The following is a 22,311-nucleotide window of genomic DNA, read 5'->3' on the forward strand; positions in this document are numbered from 1 at the left end:
AAGACCAAGGGCAATAGTAATTCACTGTCACTTACCTTTGTGTTTTTTTGAACCGGCCCATGTTTGAGAAGAGAATATGATGTGAGTTAGCCCAGTACAGTCGTTTTTGCTGTGTAGTCGAGCAGAGAGCTGCAGGGCTGAAAATGTCTGTATCAATGATCACCGTCGGCTGCTGCCGTCAAACCTATCCTCCCAATATGGGGATACTTCCATCAGTCGATCCAGAACACATAACTACAGAGGAATTAAACAGTTTTCAGCTAGATACCGTAGGCTGGCACTTACCCTCAAATGGGCTATGTGAATTGTGGTTGTCTCCATTTAGCTCTCTTTAGGTTCATGGACTAACTGTAAGTCGCTTTGGACAAGAGGCTCATAAATGACAAAAATCATGTAAATGTTCCTGTGTTTACTTCATATGGAGTAGCTTACATGAGATATCAAATTCAACATCAAAATAAATATTAGACTTGAGAGCCTGAGTAGAAAGTTGGCTGCCTCAGAAACAAAACAGTATAGTTAGTTACACAGTAATATACTGATTAGCTGGTATTTATTTTGACAGTTGTTGTACTGTGACTGGTTTTTCAACAGACATAGTAACACTATTCTGGATTAATTCTTCCCCAGATTATACTGTGACAGATTTAGCACGTAGCATTGTGTAGAGCTTAGATGGAGAAGATGGGGAGTTGTACATGCTCAGTGTCTGCCTCCAGAGCCAGGTCAGTAGGGTTGTCCAGACCAGTGCTGACCAATACCACAGGATAGAGGCCAATAGGGCTGGACACCTCCAGACTCTCTTCTTCCCTAAGTGTCACACCAGTACAGGTTCTTTCCTATCCAGTCCACGGCTAGAGCACTGGGGCAGACGCCCTGTGGATTATCATAGGGTTAGAGGAGAGGAAACAGGTAGGACCTTTCAATCTCAATATCAAATCATTTCTGGGTAAACAATTAAGTACCTTTACTGTGATTGTTTTCAATTAAATTTGTCAAAAGAAACAAAAATAGCTTCTTAGCAAAGAGCAATTTCTCAAGCAAGAATTTTGCTAGGACTGTTTGGGAGTGGTTGAGTTGGGAGGGGAAAACTGAAAATGAGCTTTTATTGGCAGAGTCTGGAAATCTCAGGCTGAAATTTCCAGGCAGTCTTTTTAAACAGCTCTTACACTAAAAAATACAATATTATAATTGTCACAGTATTATTCCAACCTCATAGTGTGGAAGTACATATAAAAAACACAGGAAAGGCATGTTTTTGCCTGCACTGGGCCTTTAAAGCAACCTAAGATGATTCAGAAAATCCCTGTAACCTGTTTTGTGGAGCCCTGGCAACCTACTCCAGACAGTTGGGTTAGTTACCCCAGGGTTAACAATTGATTGTGTGAATGGCGGGTGAGCTTAGCCCTGGGGTATTGTTGACAAATTAAGAAGATACCATGTGAAAAGCCCCATGTGACATCATAACAGCCTTTTATGGGTCTGCACTGCAACAGTTCTAACATCACCTTCATTAGAGACATTACATTGGTCTACTACAAATGGTGCCTCCAAGAGTTTTGGCAGCAGTGAGCTAAAATTCAAATCAAAACGGGAGTGATCCTGGGTACAATAAAGCTATAATGAATCATTATCCCTGTATTAATGATAACGAGCCACGGGGAGCGCCCCAGGTACCTGTGGCCCTGCTGGCACTCTAACTTCACCCAGACTCTGACCCTGGCCTTTGGAAAGCTAAATGGGGAGCCATGACAGAGACTGTGCCATACACCAAGGAAACACATACAAGCACACTGATACTGTATCATTGACATTGGAGATACTGGAGTAGTAGATTTTCCTCTGTGGTGTAAGTAATTGATTTAGGAGTGTAAAAATTGCCCCCCCAAAAAGAAAGCACATTGAGTACTGTATGTATCTATGGGCATAGTATGATCATACAGATCAGTAACACTTTATTTGAACTGTAGTCATAATAGGGATGATATTGTATGAATATGACAAAAAAAAAATGTATAAAATACAGCTGAACCTAAACTAACAACCATTGTTCTGAGCCGAACACCATAAATTAATATCAAGAACATAAACAATAATGTGAATTATAAACAGGGGAGGGTCAAAACAATTAGATTTCCGAGTGGTATAATGGAAACAAAGATTTACGAAGAAGCTGTCTAAGGAATTATCCACACATTCACATTCTATGTTGTATATTTTATGACATAATGGAATGCATTAAAATCTCATTATGCATTAGGGCGAATGATTATAATCCCCATATAGAATAAAATGCCATTGTTTTATGCGTGCCGGCCGATCCCTTCCCCCCAGCCAGGGAACACTGTCCTCTTTTAGTCACATTTAAACCGCTACAAAGTCAGGGATGTTTAATTATAGATTTATAAAGCACCTATAAACCTTCCTCAACCCCCCATCTCTGCTGCAGAAATTCCTGGTGGGGGAGAAAGAGAGAGAGAGACTATGACATTAAAAAAACACATCTCACCACACACAGGGCTAATGTATAACATGTAGTGAAATGAAATTGGAAGATATAATTCAGGGAAGTGATTAGAATAAATTACAAAATGCAAATAACTTTTGAAATATAATAGAGTTTGAGAAGTATGAAAAATGGATGCCGTTTTTCAATTATTGAATTGGAAATTCTGTTTACTTCCTGAATTGACTAACTAAACACTGCTGCTATAAGCTGCTATCCACTGTACCTTCAGTGTGTTAGTCGCATTTTGTTTATCCGTGGGTTAGGGGCAGGAGAGATGAGTAATAATAAATAACTCCCTCCTATAGTCAAAGTCACTTGCTATAATGTTACTGGAGGACTGTGGGACACAATCATCAGGGTGTTGTATGTTGTATTGTTATTACAAAAATAATACTCATAACATATTGAGCAATTGTTGCATGGGGGAGATAAACATATAGGATATATCAAATGTATCAAGTGAGAGGATTAATAAAATGATTTTGTGCATAAGCAAACCTTCTCCATGCTTAAATATTGAGCTGGTTAAAAAAAGGTGCGCCTTACCTGTTTTAGAGAGAATATAATTGATCCATCAGTGCTTTTCTGATGTATGATGGTGGCTGGGAATCAGGAAAGGCTCTTAGCTGAAGAAAAAAATAAGCAAGAAAAAAAAAAAAATAAGCAATTATAATAACATGACTACAATGACTAATAATATAGTGAAAATATAGTCTGAAAGTGATGGTTAAAGAGTAAATGATTATTCACAAGTATTAATCAATGCATGTCTCATTATCCTGACTGCTGTCAGGTACAGTAACGTTGGCAGTAGAGTTCTGGAGGTGTAGTCTTATATGATACAAACACTGATTTTTTATCAAGCCCAGAATATACTGTCACAGGCTGTTATGATGGTACTATAGGTAATTCCATAGAGATAGAACAAACACGTAGTTTTACTTTTGTATATATATTCTAGTGTTCTCTTTTAAACCAATCAGGATCCCGCTCTGACGGCAAGGTAATTTTCTGAATTTAGGAAGCCTGATTTTAAAAAAATCGAAGCGGAAGGTGGGTGACAGAGGAGCAGACACACGGAGTGATGGGTAAGAATGAAGAGAGAGAAGATGGAGAGAGAAGGAAAGGGTGTGGAAAGAAGATAAGATGGAAGTGGAGGTGGAGAGAGGGGTACCTCAAGGAGCAGAGGCACAGATACAAGGACAGATGGGGTAGGGGAGAGAGAGAGAGAGAGAGAGAGAGAGAGAGAGAGAGAGAGAGAGAGAGAGAGAGAGAGAGAGAGAGAGAGAGAGAGAGAGCAAGGAAAGAGAGAGAGAGAGAGAGAGAGAGAGAGAGAGAGCAAGCTAGAGAGAGCAAGCGAGAGAGAGAGAGAGAGAGAGAGAGCAAGCGGGGGAGAGAGAGAGAGAGAGAGAGAGAGAGAGAGAGAGAGAGAGAGCAAAAGCGAGAGAGAGAGAGACAAAAGAGAGAGAGAGAGATAAGGAGAGAAGAGAGAGAGAGAGAGAGAGAGAGATAAGCGTAGAGAGAGAGAGGAGAGGAGAGAGAGAGAGAGAGAGAGAGAGAGCAAGCGAGAGAGAGAGCAAGCGAGAGAGAGAGAGAGAGAGTAAGCGAGAGAGAGAGAGAGAGAGCATGAGAGAGAGAGAGAGAGAGAGAGAGAGGGAGAGAGAGAGAGAGAGAGGGGAGAGAGAGAGAGAGAGAGAGAAGAGAAGCTGAGAGAGAGAGCAAGCGAGAGAGAGAGAGAGTGCAAGTTGAGCAGAGAGAGAGAGGCAAGCGAGCGAGAGAGAGCAAGCGAGAGAGAGAGGAGAAGGAGAGAGAGAGAGAGAGCAAGTAGAGAGAGAGAGAGAGCAGCGAGAGAGAGAGAGAGAGCAAGAGAGAGAGAGCAAGCAGAGAGAGAGAGAGAGCAAGGAGAGAGGAGAGAGAGAGAGAGAGAGAGAGAGAGAGAGAGAGAAGAGCAAGAATATCAAGAACAGAAGATAGAATGATGATGGAGGTAGAGAAAGAGGTGTGACCTGGAGAGACTTGTAGCCATATGTGAGTTCTTAGCTGGCGCTCGGAACCGTCTGCACACAGACACTTGTAAGATCCAGATATGAAGAGACGCAGAGCTGTAAATGAACATCACAGTAAAACTTTTTCATGAAAACGAACACTTGCACTGGATGGGGAGGGAGAAATTGAGAGCAATTATTTTTCTGACCCTAAGACAGAATCTAGAGTGGGAGCAATTGGGTGAATCAATCAATAGAAAAGTTTGGGGTACTGTCGCCATTGGCGGAGTGATATGGACTATACAGAGGATACGATAACACATGGATAATACTCTGACACAAAGGGATTTTATTGGTTCTGAGCAAGCAAAAATCCATGTTTTGTTTTGTTGGCAACCCACTCTTTGATGATTGATCATCTTTTACAGTAGGGTTTATCCCGAGGTGGGCCGAAACACTTGTTTTTTATTTCTACCTGGTAGTTAATTGCACTCACCAGGTGTCCAGGTCTGAATTAGCCCTGATTAGAAGGAGGGATGAAAACAGAGGTGTTTAACCCTCCAGGACGGGAATTGAAGAAATCTTTACTGTCTGAAAGCAGTGATGGATTTAAAATTTTTTCTGACAAATCATGGCTTAAAGCAACAAGAGATCCCAACATACATCTATACTGTATGTACGGGGTCATGGTTATTATATGAATAGTACAAAAAAATACATATTGTAAGTAGAGTTAAATGGAGAACCTTTCATTCTGAGAAATATCAAGTAAGTAGTATGTTGATTTAGGGGTTCTGTTTGTTTATTGTTACACATGATAATATATGGAATGTAATAACCCTGGTGCTATTACATGTAGTGAAACTCATATCATTACAGAGAAATGTGCCAAACATCAATAAAAAAACCGTTGCTAATTTGGTATGTTGTAAGAGTTAGTGGCTTTACTATACTTAGGGGATAGTGTGTGTGTGTAATGGGTGTGTGTGTGTTGACAAAATAACCTGTAAGTATGACTGGATTTCCTGTATCTGTAGTATGTATGTATGTATGTAGGAGTATGTATGTGGTGTGTGTGTGTGTGTGTGTGTGTGTGTGTGTGTGTGTGTGTGTGTGTGTGTGTGTGTGTGTGTGTGTGTGTGTGTGTGTGTGTATGTGTGTGTGTGTGTGTGTGTGTGTGTGTATAATTGTGAGAAAGGTAGTATACCTTCCTACCTTGAAACCTACAAGCGGTCTTACAGTCCCAGTGTGATCCACTGACTCGGGCGGTTAGACACCAGTTGACGTGACAGTTCTCCCGCCTGACGCGTCAACACAGTCATCCCCCCTGTTACACAGGCTGGCCAGCGAGACACAGCGGCGTTGACACACATGAAGAAAGAGCCGTTGTACAAGCTTTAGCGAGGAAGGATTCAAACTTTCTGTGAAAGCAGGAATGCAAGACCTGATTCCGAATTAGATTGTAGTCTGGATAAAAATAATAATTTTGTTGTTGCTGTCCAGTACTAGGCTTATTCTGGGGGTCTGGGGGAACCAGCAACATATAATTAAACAGATCAAATAAACATATTCAATCAACCAGGAAGTGTGGCCACATAGGGGTCTACCTGTACCAGAACACCTGGCCCTTTGCCCCCCCACTCGCCAGCTGCCCTTTTGAGGGTGGTGGTATTTGTATAATTTTTTTGTACACCGCTTTTGACATTGTTGTTCTGAACCCACTGCCCGAAAGTTGTGGGAGTACAAGTTGCCACCCCACCCCGGCCATTGGTTGGTTAAGTGGTTGCACTGTGGAAAAGGATTGCGACGATAAACATGTATGGTATTTCCGTGGATATCAAGGTAGTTACAGTTGTATAGCAGCAACCCTAAGCAGCTGCAGTATAACATTGGATTAAATGATTATACTCTTCGACTCCAACTCCATCCTTCTTAGTGGGAGTTGCATACGTGTGTATGGCAGCAGCAACACAGGCAGTCTAGATGTTCATCCATGTTTCTCAAATGTAAATTTGGGTTAAAAATTTAAGGATAAAACGTAAAATAAGTTCAAATTTCGGTCAAACGCTAAATAAGTGTTTGATATTGAGAGTAGGATAAAATTTAATTAGGATTTAATTTAATGGATAGTAAAAGTTTAGGATAGGTTAAAACAAAAATATCAAAAACAACCTTCATTGGATTTGAACATGCAAACCTTTGGGCTTGGAATCAGGGAGGAGGATGCTGACTCATCTGCCATCCACATCCACAACCTACTTCAAGGTAAACATGCGGCACTGTTGCTCCCTAGTGGCCAGTTTCACGGCATCTCCCGACGCCCTCAGACATGGATGGATCGTGAATTGCGACTTCTGAAACGGTGATTTGCCTGAGCTAACCACCATATACTTAAAATATCCACACAAGCTAACTAGCCAGCCAAAATGGCATATATGCGAAGAAGATTATGAATATTGATTATAAAGAAATAGATAAATAACCAGTAAACCGGTGTATTTTTGGAGCACCCGCTTCCGTGGAAAGGTTGAGAGCATGGCCCGTTATAACTCAATTTGTATCAGCCTCTGTTCACAGCAGGGCAAATGAGCATACATGTTAATAGGCTTAAATTAGCGGGAATGGTGAGATGGGGTCCTGCTGTCTCGCTCTCGCCACACACACACAACAACACACACACACACAACATACACATAGATAGACACACACACACACACAATTTGAGATGAAAGTGGGTTTGCTCTGCAGAGGAACACTTGGGGTTGTGGTGGCAGCTCATTGGTGTGATTGGTGAGACAGGGATATGGGCCACACTCTCACTGGACTCTGGGTAAACACTGCATATCTGTGCAGGGAACCCAGAAGGAACCATACTTGTAGGAACAGAGGTAAGAGGGGGATGTGGTAGAAACAAAAGAGATAGAGAAAGTGGAGATTGGATATAAGCAGTGCCGACTACTACTATGCAAAATAATACAGGATATTAGAGAGCATTTAATACCACCTGGCTGAAGCCTTAATGTTAGGTGAACACTAGCTTCTCAACTGGGAAAAATAAACATATAAATACATAAGAGTAACTCCCTTGAGACAAACTTTACTAAAGCACCATCTGAGAGAGAGCGAGAGAGAGAGGGGGGGTTTTATAAATTCAGAGTCTCATCGGAGCGCCTCCCCAGTTATTATCATGGTCATGTCAGGCGAACCGCTGTGGGATGCAGACTGATTACATGAATTGGAACATGCCCCTGGCATGCACGTGTTGTTGGGGGCTGTGTAGGAAACATGATAGGGCAATTGTAATACTGAGATTTTCTAATTTTCCAAAAAGGATTGAATTATAGAATGGGAAATATTAAAAGGTATATATATATACAAAAGTATGTGGACACCCCCTTCAAATAATGGATTTATCTATTTCAGCCACAGCCGTTGCTGACAGGTTATAAACAGAGCACAAAGCGGGAATCATAGACAAACATTGGCAGTAGAATGGCCTTCAGAATAGCTCAGTGATTTCTCAACGTGGCACCGTTTATAGGAAGCCACTTTTCCAACAACAAGCCTGTTCGACAAATTTTGCCTCCTAGAGCTGCCCCGGTCAACCGGGGGCTGTCATTGTGAAGTGGAAACGCTCTAAGAGCAACAACGGGCTCAGCCACAAAGTGGTAGACCGCACAACAGAAGGAACCAAGAGCATAAAGCTCATAGGTGAAAATGCCTGTCGGCAACAGTACTAAGATTAAACTGCCCTGGAAGCATACGACAAAGACACAAAAGTCTGGCCGGGAGCTTCATGAAATGTGGGTTCCATGGTCGAACAGCTTATTAATACAAGCCTAATCACTATGGAATGCTAAGGCGTGGAGTGGGGTAAAGCTCGCTGCATTGGAATTTGAGAGCAGTGGAAGGGCTGGACGAAGGAATCAAAGAGCTATATTGATTGGACGAATTGGGTGGGGATAAGGAGAAATTTGGGGAAGTTGCACAGAGCAATGCCCCATGAGCAAAAAAGCGAGGTATTCTGAAATGGTTTGTGAGATCGGGGAAGAACTTGACTGGGACTGCACAGAGCCTGACCTAAAACATTACATACTTGGATGAATTGGAACGCCGATTAAGTGATGTAGCCAGCTAATCACCAACAGATTGTAAAAGTGCCCGAATTTAAATGTGGGCTGAACAGAAGCAAGTCCTTCGGAGCAAATGTTCAATATCTAGTGGAGACCCCTTCCCAGAACAAGGCTGTGTAGCAAAAGGGGAAAAATATTAATTTGTCCATAAATTTTTTTGAATGAAAGATGTCGGGATCGAAAGCAGGAGTCGACATACTTTGGGCCATGTAGTGTATGTGATAAGTGAAATGTGTTTTTTTATAGTAGTAGAAGATGGAATGATTTTATGGAAATTATAACAGAAATATATTGAGTAATTTCTGCTACATAATAGGGATTTGAATTAAATAATGACAGAAATGTAATGAGAATTTTTTTTTCTTTACAAATGGGACTAAATTAGTTGTGTGCTTTTGGTTCGGAGGCCTTCAGAGTGAAAAAATGAAACATGTATTGAGACATTAGTGCTTTTTTGCAAAAGGGATTTGAGTGACTAAACTCTGTCTGTGGTTGTGGTGGAGGCTATAGAGGAAATAAATGAAAACATGTATGTATGATCATGGGAACTTTAGAAAAGGGGGGAATACACTGTCAGACACATATTGAGACATATGTAGTTTTTTCAGAAAGTTGAGTGACTACACTATGACTGTGACTTTTGTGGAGAACTTCAGGAACAAAAATAACAGCAGCAGCAGAGAGCTCATCATCATTGGACAGTCCCTCTCTACATCACAAAGCCAGTGTGTTGGGGACGTAGGAAAAGACTTGGGCAATTAAACAACCCTGGCATACAGTAGCCGTAGATATGTAAATAGGAGTGTGGTCAAAATATGATTTTACTGAACTGAAGAATATTTAGATGGAGTGTTGTACGGTTTCAGCGCTCTGCTAACTTATAAGTGAATTGTCATGCCAAACATGTGTTTGGAAACAAATGAGTGAATTGACAAGGCAAGAGAGCGAAACAGACTGGCACTAGTAAGAATCTGTAGTAATTATAGTATTTGAGGAATATAGATATATTCATGTAGACTCTCTGAAGAGTCTGGCAAAGTATAAATTGAAAAACGTTTAGAATATTGCTATCAATATATTGTTCATCAATGATGTATCTGCATAAAATTTAAAATATATGAAAATTCATTAATCTTTATTAATCTTTCCGTCACTTTGATGTTGGATTTATGGCTTTTATCTCTGAGAATAAAAACACATTTGAGTAACATAAAGGTGTGTTATAACAGATCCTGCGCTCGTCAGTCATCCCCACAGTCGCCCCTCTCCGACACAAAGCCACTGCTTGGCTATGCACTTGCTCTTAGAGCAGGCAAATTGGTCCACAGGTGCAGTGAAAGACAGAATGAAATATAAATATATATGGTATTATTGGGACAGGAAGTATGTAAACATCTTCACAATTAACCATGTAGAGAGAGGATAAATAATGATTTAGTAGGAGTGTAGTGAAGAAAAATGGCCCCAGGTTATAGAGTAAGGAATTGTACCCCAGTCACATATTTTGGAAGAAAGAAGGGTAGGCATTTGTACAGAAAAAGGTGAAGAAAATAATATTACATATTGAGGTGAAGGTAAACAATTTGGAAGAATCTCTATTCTAATGCAGGTGGATTAAGATACTATATCAATGTATCTGTGTGAAATTAGATACACCAACATTGCAAAACCATTCAGTGTAAGCACTTTCAAGGTAATGCTTGTCTTAATTTAACCATGAAGGAGTGGAAGGAGAGTGCAAAGTGAGTAATAATCAAAAAAGCAGAGAGAGAGAGAGAGAGAGAGGGTAGAGAGGAGAGAGAGAGAGAGAGAGAGAGAGAGAGAGAGAGAGAGAGAGAGAGAGAGAGAGAGATGAGAGAGGGAGAGTGATAACTAGTGTCGTTTTGGTATTTGTTTCATTAATAAGTGGAATTGTATAATGACACTGTGGAGCTGCTTCCTTTGCTCCTGTGGGCAGCCAGAGAGCAACCATTAACAATGAGTGGGTGTATGATGACAAGGAGGAATAGCCACACAAACAGCAGGCACCAACAAACACTGTGTGTGTATCCAACCGGCTACTGGCTGGGATCATTCAAATATACAGACGTATGAGCATTGCTGCCCAGAGGGACTTAAAAAATCACAAGAACAAAAAAAATCCACAACAAATAGAAATAGGATATTTATGATTGTTTGGTTAAATTAATATAGTCAATGCTCTGCGCTGAAGAACATAATAGGCAGGAGTGAAACATCTCCGAATACTCATAGTAGGGTTTCTTTGAGCAGAGGATGGAGTTTCACATAGGGTAAATAGGGATGGAAGTATTGGGCTCAGCAGGAGACACCCCCCTCTACTGCTTCCTTTAATGCACCCAATAACGAACGAACCACCAACACTGGGTATCTTCTCATCTGGCCGAAAGCCCCCTTTCCCCTGACCGGCTGTATTGAACAGATACAACAGGGGTGTAATGCAAAAATAAAATAATATAAAAATTGAAAAAGGGGAAATCGTACAATCTAGAAATTCTCCATTATATTTGGCCACCTTGAGCTATGTCAATATTTCATGCAGGATGTACCTACAATATAATGATCCAACCATTCCTAATTGGAATAATTTAGACTCTCTCCCCCTCATCAGTATCAGTGGGATAAAGATTAGAAATAAATGTAAAATAATTATGAAATAAATATGTTGATATCATACCACACTGGAATTCATATTATCTTCACAGTTTTCAAAAACACAGCCAGACAGGGTTAATTGGGGGCAAGTAAAATGGCCTTCCCTCACATCTCTTTCTGAGGGAAGGAGCTGGAGAGAAACCAGCAGCCAAGATACAGTAGAACATAAAATGAGGCAGTGATATTGTCAAAAGTGGACATTTCAAAAATTTAAAATGCATTCACTAGGCTGGTGTCTGCTCCACTGGGTACACACCACTCACTCAACAGTAGACAAAACTAGGTACAGAACAGAAAAAAAAGGAAGGGAAAAAAAATACGGAGTTGGTTTATCTGCATAACCCCTACAGTCGTTGGCTCCATCACATATCCAGGGAGGTGGACACAGAGGGAGGTAGAGTTGCAGCTGACGAAACACTGTCTCCTTCACTCCCCAGCTTGTAGAAAAAGCCGTGTGCTAGAGGAAGTAGGGAGCCTAATCGAGCATATCCAAAGGAAGTAATTGATATTCTGGTAAAGTTATCTATAATAGGTAGTGGTCCTGAAGCATTAATAACAATGAAAAATAACCAAATTCCAGTGTGGACTTTCCTCTTTTTTATTGATTCTAACATTAATAACACACGTATCAGGCTAGCCTACAGACCAAAGCTAGGGAAAAGTTATGTTGGCAAGATGTAGCACCTAGCATGATACAGTGTAGCGCCTTAATAAAATAGTGTGTTGTTAAAAAAAAAAGACACGTGATGGCGCTTAACAGGGATTTATGCAGTTTTCATCTGAGGCGGGAAGTAGATGATCTGATTGCAGCGGCGAGGCCGGAATACAAACCCTGTTTAGACAACGCCAGTCTGAGGGAGAGCATGTGGAATCTGAAGAGAAAATAAGCAGGTAGAAAAGAAAAAGATTAAGAAAGGAGGGGTAGAAATATGTTGTATTTGAAATCCATCTTTTGGTTTACGTCAGGGTGGGATTAGAAAGAGATAATAGAAAGACTAGATAGTATTATCCTTGTTGAGAGAAATGTTTATAAGAAATCTAATAGGGAAAGACAGTAGTTACTCCTAAAGCATTTTTTTTTGTTATACAGTAATAATGTAGTATAGATTATGTTGTCTGTGGATAGGGATGTAAATTCAGGATTTTATTACTCACTGTTACAAAAACATACGAATTATCTCACAGTGTGACTCCGTCACAAACCTCGCCTATTGGCCACATAAGGTGGGTTATAGAGCTTTGAAGCCCGTTACATTGATATCTGTAAGAGAGGAAGAGGAGAAAAGAGGGAGAGGAAGAAAAACGAAAGCGATAAAAAGACACTTTAGGAAGAGATTCTGACAAAGAAATTAGACATGAAAGACTACTTTAATAGTATGGATTACAGGAAGTGAGAGCGTAGTGAACTCATTCTATTGGACAAGAGCGGTAGGGAGTGGTAGTAATTTATTGAGCACTGGTGAACTAGTACAGTAACAAAGGGTGTTACTTACCACAGTACTGCATTTTCTCATCAGACTTTTTTGCAGTGAGCTATTCCGATGCATGTAGCTGATAGTGATACACAATAACTAAACCTTAGTGGTGTGATGTTGCAGGAGGAGTTTAGAAAAATAAGAGAAAATCAATATTTTCTGATTGATTTTGTCAAACAGAAGGGTGTTGCGATCTCAGCCCCTCACATTGCTTGACTTTTTGGACAAAGTAACTGTAGATGACTATTTTTTGAGATGATATTGTCAGATGCCTATTGTTACTATTGTGCAATACTTTTTAATGGTTTCGAGAAGGATGGTGTTTACCAATGAATTAGAGGGGAAAAGACAAAGTGCTAGACTTTCTACATGACACATCTGTTATCTTCAGTGAGTAGTTCCTTCTGCAGTTAAAGGACGTGCCGTGAGGGTCAGAAGACAAAGGTCATGAATCCACCTGTTCAGTACAGTGCAAGAAAGGGACAGTTCACCTGGAAAAACAGAGATTATGGGAAATGTAGTACATCATGTTACAGAAAACACACATCAACCTCCAAATAAACAGGAAAGTGTATTGATAAATAAACTAAAACATGCTTTACTTCCTTCTTGCAGTGCCTCATAAAGAGTTTAGTTTCAAATATTTGAAATCAAGCACTGAAACACCAAGGGAGTGCGTGGTAGGAAAGGTAGAGGTGTTGGGTGACCCTTTGAACCGGGTTTGGGACACGGTGTGGAGAGGAAGCTATAACCCATGCCATCATGCTGCCCCCTTAATACCCACACGTCTGCTCATTACAGTTACTCCAGGAGAGAGAGAGAGAGAGAGAGAGAGAGAGAGAGAGAGAGAGAGAGAGAGAGAGAGAGAGAGAGAGAGAGAGAGGAGAGACAGAAGAGAGGTAGAGAGAGAGAGAGGAGGATTTCTCTGCCTCGAAATGTGGTATAGATTCAGCTGACTGCACTATGCCAAGCTTTGGTTCTGTTGAAGCACAGGCCAGGTAAAATGGGGTAGGTGTGGCACTGGAGGTGGGGGGTTTGATATTTTTAATAATTGATTTACATTGAGTGGTAATTAATGGGAGGGTAAATGGGGCTATAGTAAGTCTTGTATAATGTTCATGCCAAATGGCTGCAAACTCAGCTACACTGGGTTGTAAATCCAAAGGCAAACCATACAGTGCAGTTAATTTTGTACATACAATTACAAAATAGTTAAAATAAATTTATATTTTAGATAATGTATAGAAGGTTACTCTGAAGCAACAAGTGAGTTTTGCTTTGATGTATGTATAGAATACTTACAATTGTTGGTATTTTAGAAACTAACAATCCATGCTGGTGGGGGGATTGGCTCCGAGGACCTTCATGTCGCCACCTGTGTACTTATTGGAGTACCACCCCTCCGTGACAATCAGACCAGAACAGGAAGTTAGTAGATAGCCAGGCAAAAGAAGGTTTGGACCTGATTCACAATCACCACAGAATGAAGAAGAAGAAATGGGATTCAAAAAGAAGGTTTTCAGCAAGGGTTTTCTATTGGGACAGGAAGAACCCAAGGTTTAGATAGCACCTTTTTAAGAGTGTATAAGATATATAATCATTTATTGAGAATAACATACAGTATATATAATATTTTATTTTTTTTCCTTACAAATCTGTGAGCATCATATTCACATGTCAATCTTTCCCAGACTGCCATCGGAGAAGAAGAGTTTCTCGGCGGTATGGTGATGGTGAGTATTAGGGGTGAGGATGTCTGTGGTGACAATACCGGATATTGTTTCTGACAGGGTGGAACTCATAATGTGGGGTGCTGTTATTCCAGTGTAGTCCAGAACATCAGGCTGCATCAGCAGGAAAACAAAAACTATATTGAGACTTTCACAGAAGCAAACGGATGGGATGCACCTTCATTAATATATGATTGAAAATATAACATCAACGCTAAGAATGATGTATTTATTCAAAAGAAACAGTAGGAAAAATAATTATATTTTCAAGATATGAAACTGATCCTGACATTCCCAAAGCAAAATGATTTAGTAGGCATTTTTAAGACAGCCGTGTTTGTGAATGAAAGTAGGGATAGAAGGGAGGTAAAGAAAACATAAAAGACATTAGGATCGGTAAGGAATGACGATAGAACACTTGACATTCCCCCAGAGCAGTTACAAACCTCATCTCCCCTGATTGCAGAAGTTTTAACAGATTTACTAACTTATAATAACACACCCAGTAGAAAAAATATGACTCACTAACTGTAAGTGTCTGGATAAGAGCGTCTGCTAAATGACAAAACATAAAAAAATTAAAAATATACCAAGTGAACATCTACTGTAGGACATTAAGGGCCTCTATAAGACATTAGGAGCAGGAAGTTTAACACCTTACTTCTGACACTCCTCCAGAGCCAGGAAGTTATGTGGGTGGTGGCTCTGCAGTGTGACCACAGCCCTTTGGTGATGGCCGGGAGGTGGCAGGCTGTGCCTGCTGAGGTGGTGTGGTCGAGCATGGTCAGTGAAAGCGAGTCCCAGGCTCCATGGAAGCTAGGGCCCTCCACTGACCCCACATCTACACATGAACAATAACACTGGAATAACTAAGCAATAACGCACGAGGTGTGGTATATGCAATATACATGGCTAAGGGTATTCTATGCACGATGCAACGAATGGTTAGAGGGGATATTGGTATATACACAAACCGATGCTATTGCTACTAGTAAATTGGCTACCAATGTAATTTAAACAGTACAAATTAATTTTTTTGTATATACCTGGTATACTGTTGATAATAAGGTTTACCAAATTCAGGGAAACACCCAGATAAATGAATATAACATTGACAAACACTGAATAACACTAATTGACTTTCGGAGAGTAAGAAGAGCTCAACAAACACACATGATATAAGGGATTTGTCTTTGCTTTCAAGTAAAGTAAGAAAAAATAAAAATAAAGTAAAGTTGAACACAATTAAGGTTTTTTTTATTTTTTACTATTTTAAATTGTAGAATAATAGTGAAGACCTCAAAACTATAAATAACAATATGGAATCATGTAGTAACAAAAAGTGATAAACAAATCAAAATATATTTTTAGATTTTTAATGAAAGTAGCCACCCTTTGGCTTCATGACAGCTTTGCACACTCAGGCATTCTCTCATCCAGCTCTCAGGAAGGAGTTCCACATATGCTGAGCACTCTGTTGGAGCTCTTAACCGCGGTCAACTCATCCCAAAACCATCTCAATTAGGGTTGAGGTTGGGCGATTGTGGAGCAGGTATCTGATGCAGCACACCATCACTGGCAAATAGCCCTACATCTGTGAATACTTTGATTTTAAAGAATGTGGATAACTCATCGGGATACACCTGGATATCCCTGGGAATATATCATTATTTCACATTTTGGCAGACAGTCAGAGTTTTTTAAAAGATAATCAATGCCAAACCATTTGAAGAACTAACAAGCCTAGCAGGGGAAAGATGTCATGTGAAGAGATGAGCAATAGAAGATCATGTGCATGTACAGCTGTCACTTTACATTCAGACAGGACAATAGCACAAATAGGACATAAAATCAACATTACTAAGTAAAAAAATAATACAAATAATTGAGAATACACAGTATAAAACAGGAAACCACAAGAAATTTTCAACAAACAACTGAAAAAATAAAATATATTCATTCAAATGTATTCAGAATAGATTTGCAACTAGCGTAAATCACACACTTGTTTGAACATAGGTATATGGATGACAAAATATTATTTTAGGAGATAAAATATAGTAATATTATTTTGTATGGGAATAGTGTTGGTGTTTCTCCATGAGCTAGCCTCCTATAAGCACACCCATTATCCTTCCCGAACATAACCTCCTGAGATTAGATGGATCCCCACGCCTTTGGTAGTAGATGTATTTGAGAAGAGAAGTAGCCTAGTATACAGAAAGGGCTATGGGGGTGATGGGGATGTGCTGTCTATGCTGCAAGGGAACTTTACTGCAACACCTCCAAGGCCTCTGGGGTGTGTGTGTGTGTTAGCTGATCTCCCTCCCAAAACACTGTATCATATGGACATACAGTAGAAATGTATATTCATTATTAGCATTGATATTCAAAAAAAGGAAGAGAGTAAAATGTCATCAAAACAGTTGGGAACAGTGTGCATGCTGTATATTATGATGAATTTAGGACTTGTTGTCCGGTGGTTCGGCTGTTCGGGGGCACAGTTTTTTACGAAGTCGGTAGCCGAAGTCTACGCCCTTTGTGGCGATGGTAACAGTAGGATTCTTCAAAGTGTGTGTATTAATGAGAGAGATTTATGCACATTTTTTTCATTGAGAAATATGCACCAAACAACATGTAAAATTGTGCAACTAAGATCTGTTTGGAAAAAGAAAATGAATGACAGATTCGGAGTATTTAGATTATTCTGACTACAGCTAATAGTGGACAAACATTACGATTGCTGTTTTTTTCGTTTTCAAACGAATGTCTTTAAGGCATAATAGCTCCAGGGCTATATAGTTATATAGTATATACAGTGGGGGGAAAAAGTATTTAGTAGCACAAATTGTGCAAGTCTCCCACTTAAAAAGATAGAGAGGGAAATTTATATAGGTAACGTCAACTATGACAGACAAATTGAGAGAAAAAAAATCCTGAGAATCACATTGTAGGATTTTTTAATGAATTTATTTGCAAATTATGGGGGAAAATAAGTATTTGGTCAACAACACAAAGTTTTCAATATTGTTATATACTTGTGGAATGACACAGTAAAGTTTGTAAGTTTCACAAGGTTTTCACACACTGTTGCTGGTATTTTGGCCCATTCCTTCATGCAGATCTCAGACAGTGATGTTTTGGGGCTGTAGGCTGGGCAACACAGACTTTCAACTCCCTCCAAAGATTTTCTATGGGGTTGGGATCGGGAGATGGTAGGCACTCAGGACCCTGAAATGCTTCTAGCATGTTGTGTGTGGGATCATTGTCATGCTGGAAAGACCCCAGCCACGCTTCATCTTCAATGCCCTTGCTGATGGAAGGAGGTTTTAAAAAATCTCACGATAATGGCCCCATTCATTCTTTCCTTTAAGGATAGTCGCCTGGTCCCCTTGCAGAAAAACAGCCCCAAAGCATGATGTTTCCACCCCCATGCTTCACAGTAGTATGGTGTTTTGGATACATAGCATTTTGTCCTCCAAACACGATGAGCTTGAGTTTTAACAAAAAGTTATTTGGTTTATTGACATATGACATTCTCCCAATCCTCGATATCCAAATGCACTCTAGCAAACTTCAGACGGGCCTGGACATGTACTGGCTTAAGCAGGGGGACACGTCTGGCACTGCAGGATTTGAGTTGGAGGAGTGTGTTGATGGTAGGCTTTGTTACTTTGGTCCAGCTCTTGCAGGTATTATAGATCCCCCCATGTGGTTTGGGGATTTTTGCTCACCGCTCTTGGGATCATTTTGACCCCACGGGGTGAGATCTTGCGTGGAGCCCCAGATCAAGGGAGATTATCAGTGGTCTTGATGTCTTCCATTTCCTAATAATTGCTCCCACAGTTGATTTCTTAAACCAACTGCTTAATTGAGATTAGCCTCCCAGCCTGGTGCAGGTCTACAATTTTGTTTTGGTGTCTTTGACAGCTCTTTTTGGCCATAGTGGAGTTTGGAATGTGACTGTTTGAGGTTGTGGACAGGTGTTTTTTATATGATAACAAGTTCAAACAGGTGCCATTAATACAGGTAACAGTGGAGGACAGAGGAGACTAAGGAAGAAGTTAAGGTGTGAGAGCAGAAATTTGCTTGTTTGTAGGTGACCAAATACTGATTTTCCACCATAATTTGCAAATAAATTCATTAAAAATCCTACAATGTGATTTTCTGGATTTTTTTTTCTCTCAATTTGTCTGTCATAGTTGATGTGTACTATGATGAAAATTACAGGCCTCTCATCTTTAATGGGAGAAAAAGGTGGCTGACTAAATACTTTTTTCCCCACTGTATCGACATAGATGCCACTTAACAAGTAGTTAAAATTTCTGACCTGCTAGAGCTGCCCGGTCAACTGTAAGTGCTGTTATTGTGAAGTGGAAAAGCCTTGGAGCAACAAAGTGAAGTGGAAGGCACACAAGTCACAGAAGGAGCCAAGTGCTGAAGGGAAAATGGTCCGGTGTACTCACTACTGAGTTACAAACTGCCCCTGGAAGCAACGTTAGCACAATAACTGTCCGTGGGAGCTTCATGAAATGGGTCTCCATGGTCGAGCAGCTGCACACAAGCCTAAGATCACCATGTGCAATGCCAAGCATCGGCTGGAGTGCTGTAAAGCTCACCGCCACTGGAGCAGTGGAAACGGTGGGAGTGATGAATCACGCTTCACCATCTGGCAGTCCGACGGACAAATCTGGTATGCCAGGAGAACGCTACCTGCCCGAATGCATAGTGCCAACTAAAGTTTGGTGGGAGGAGGAATAATGGTTGGGGCTGTTTCATAGTTGGGCTAGGCCCCTTAGTTCAGTGAAGGGGAAATTTAAGTACAATACAATGACATTCTAGATGATTTGTGCGCTCCAACTTTGTGACAACAGAATGGGGCAGGCCCTTTCTGTTTAGCATGAAAATGTCCATGCACAAAGCAAGGTATACAGAAATGGTTTGTGAGATGTGTGGAAGAACTTGACTGGGCTCCACAGAGCCCTGACCTCAACCCCATCGAACACCTTTGGGATGAATTGGAACGCTGACTGCAAGCAGGCCTAATGTCAACATCAGTGCCCAACCTCACTAATGCTCTTGTGGCTGAATGGAAGAAAGTCCCGCAGCAATTTTAACATTAGTGAAAGCCCCCAGAAGCGTGGAGGGTATAGGGAAAGTGGGGACAACTCCATATTAATGCCATGATTTTGGAATGAGATGTGAGAGCAGATGTCACATACTTTTTGGTCAAGTGTATTTAATCACAGTATTTATTGTTGGGCTCAAACATTTTATAGAATAATAAGACTGTTTTCCTGTTGTTCTAGGTGTCATGGTTGTTATTAATATGCTATTTTCATCTATTTCTCATGTTTGTACATCTGAAAGAAACAGAAATGAAATACATATATTTTGTATTCTTTGATGATTGTTGGAAGGAATTTGCATTAGAAGGTCGGAAAAAGCCAGAGGAAATGCTAGTATAGTAAGTTGACAGTGTGAATAGATCAGGTAATATGTTATGGTGGAACTGATTGAAGGGTCGTAGTGTTTGAATTTTCTGTGTAGTGATTTAAGTGGGGAAGAAGGTATAATATCTCATCATCACCTATTACAGTGGTGAAACGAAGAGGATGAAATGAATAAACAAACGACTCTCACAGCACAAGCCTCAGGCAACCCTTTTATACACCTACACCAAATTGGTACTCTAGCTCAGTTGGTAGAGCATGGCACTTGCAACACCAGGATAGTGGGTTGCTTCCCAGGACCACCCATAATAAAATGTATGAACATGACTAAGTCTTTGGATAAAAGTGTCTGCTAAATGGCATATAAAATATTGTAACACGATTGTGTTGTGTTGTTGTGTTATTGTCTCATGGGTGCTAGAAGGGGTTAAATATACCAGGACAGATGGAAAGGTTGGGGGGTAGGATGGGTAATGCATAAATAGGGGTTACTGTCTCGCCTCCCCCCTCTTCTGTTCGGGACCTTAACTTTAATGTTATATTTGTGTACGTCGGATTTAGGGGTGGGCTGTGGCCTGAACAAGTAGCCCATTTAGGAATAAACCTGTGTTCTGCCCTGTAATGGTGCGCTTTCTCCCTTTGTGACTAGATTAATTATTATATTAATACACTAAAGCTTCATATAGGATCTATCATCTAAACCAGTAGAACTAGATAACATGTAATGTACGAAAATCATTTAACTGACATTCATGTAAATGAGGGATAATCAGCAACAAAATGAAAGCAATAGAAATGGAAAAGATCTGAGTTTCTGTAGACGTACAAAGAGGCTTGAGTGGTCCTAAATGTTGACATCAGTGGTACATGAAAGGCAGTGAGATTATGTGGGATACCTCTGGTTTCACGCTCCAAGTAACAGTTTGAGCTCTTGTCAATGGAAAGTTGAAGACCTTTGAAATTGTGGGAAAGAAATGTTCACTACTTGAAACAGCAGCTTTACTTGCTATAGTTTTCCATCTTTCTAAAGGAGGGAGGAAGTAAGTGAGAAGTAAATAATGAACGCATTCAATGTGAAAGGAGGTGAGAAAAGGATGAGAACACAGGGATATTCTTGAAAAACAGATGTAGGATTTAATTTGATCACTCGTGGTTGCTGAGAATTTTCCTGCCAGAATATTTGAGGTTTAAAAAGGCTTTTTTAAATTTTGTATTTACACTTTGAAATTTCAGACTTGATTTGCCCTAACGAAAAATGTATATTAACCCTACAAAAGTATAAAAATACATTATATTACATTTCTTTGCATGATTATTTTCCCGCTGTAGAAATTGTCAAATTAAGATCAATCTGTAGATATGATAAACAAAAATGTTTTAGCTTTCTAACTCAGAGCTGCTAGTAATCCATTTAGTAATGGATAAAATGAGCAGACAAACAAATAACACACTTTATAAAGTGAATACTAAGATCACCTCGCCCAGTCCAGTATCATGACAACAATGAAAGTGAAGTCACATAGAAAACGGTGGTGCTCCAGAGTTCTGTGTTGGTGAGGAAAGGATCAATTCTTAATAGGCAGGGCCATAGGGCTGATGGGAGAGTTGGAGGTGCCTGAGAGGTGGATGTTCAGGAACCTCTCAGAGTAGAGAAGGTAGCCATCGTATGGTGACAGTTGAGACGCCAATCAAATGACAATGATTATCTAATTGAACCCTTGAAACTGTGATTAATTGAAATAATAAACATTTGATGTGAAAAAAAGTAAAAAAATAAGATCAAATTTTTAAAATGCATTTAAAATCGCTACACACTTAACAGTAAAACAATTATAAATGAAAGAATAAAAAGCAAACGAGGCAATAAAAGAGATGAATAAATGAACATAAACATACAAAAGATCACTGATTACCTTTAGCCAAGTAGCCGTGAGCACAGAAACAGCCCCCCCACTGCCCTGGTGGAAACACAGTTGATGGCAGCCGTTCTGACGCCACAGGTGGTTCCGTAGGGAAGTAAAGGTAGAGTAACACAGGGTAAGTAGGTCACAGTTATTGGCATTAATCTGAAATGTATTGTTTTTGACATAAGGAATAAGATTCATTATGAAGTTGCAAATGATATTGCAGTATAATGTTAGTAATATTAGATATTAGGTTTAATACTCACATTAAAGGGGAACAAGCAGTGCTGCATCATTTTTTTGACATTATTTGTACATTGATTCTTGAAGAATATAACCTATAAATAAAACTATGAGCTTAGTTTGAACGTTGTACCCAAAATATAAGGTATTTATTCAATGTTTGTAAACAAAGTAAATGTAAACACACCATGGTTTAAACTATCATT

At 39.9% G+C, this 22,311-nt stretch overlaps 1 pseudogene; it reads right to left on the bottom strand.

Annotated features, from left to right (window-relative positions):
• Positions 1 to 22,311, bottom strand: part of LOC123486155 — a 104,677-nt pseudogene that overhangs the window by 11,245 nt on the left and 71,121 nt on the right.

The sequence above is a fragment of the Coregonus clupeaformis genome, unplaced genomic scaffold (assembly GCF_020615455.1).
Source record: "Coregonus clupeaformis isolate EN_2021a unplaced genomic scaffold, ASM2061545v1 scaf1036, whole genome shotgun sequence".
Lineage (NCBI taxonomy): Eukaryota > Metazoa > Chordata > Actinopteri > Salmoniformes > Salmonidae > Coregonus > Coregonus clupeaformis.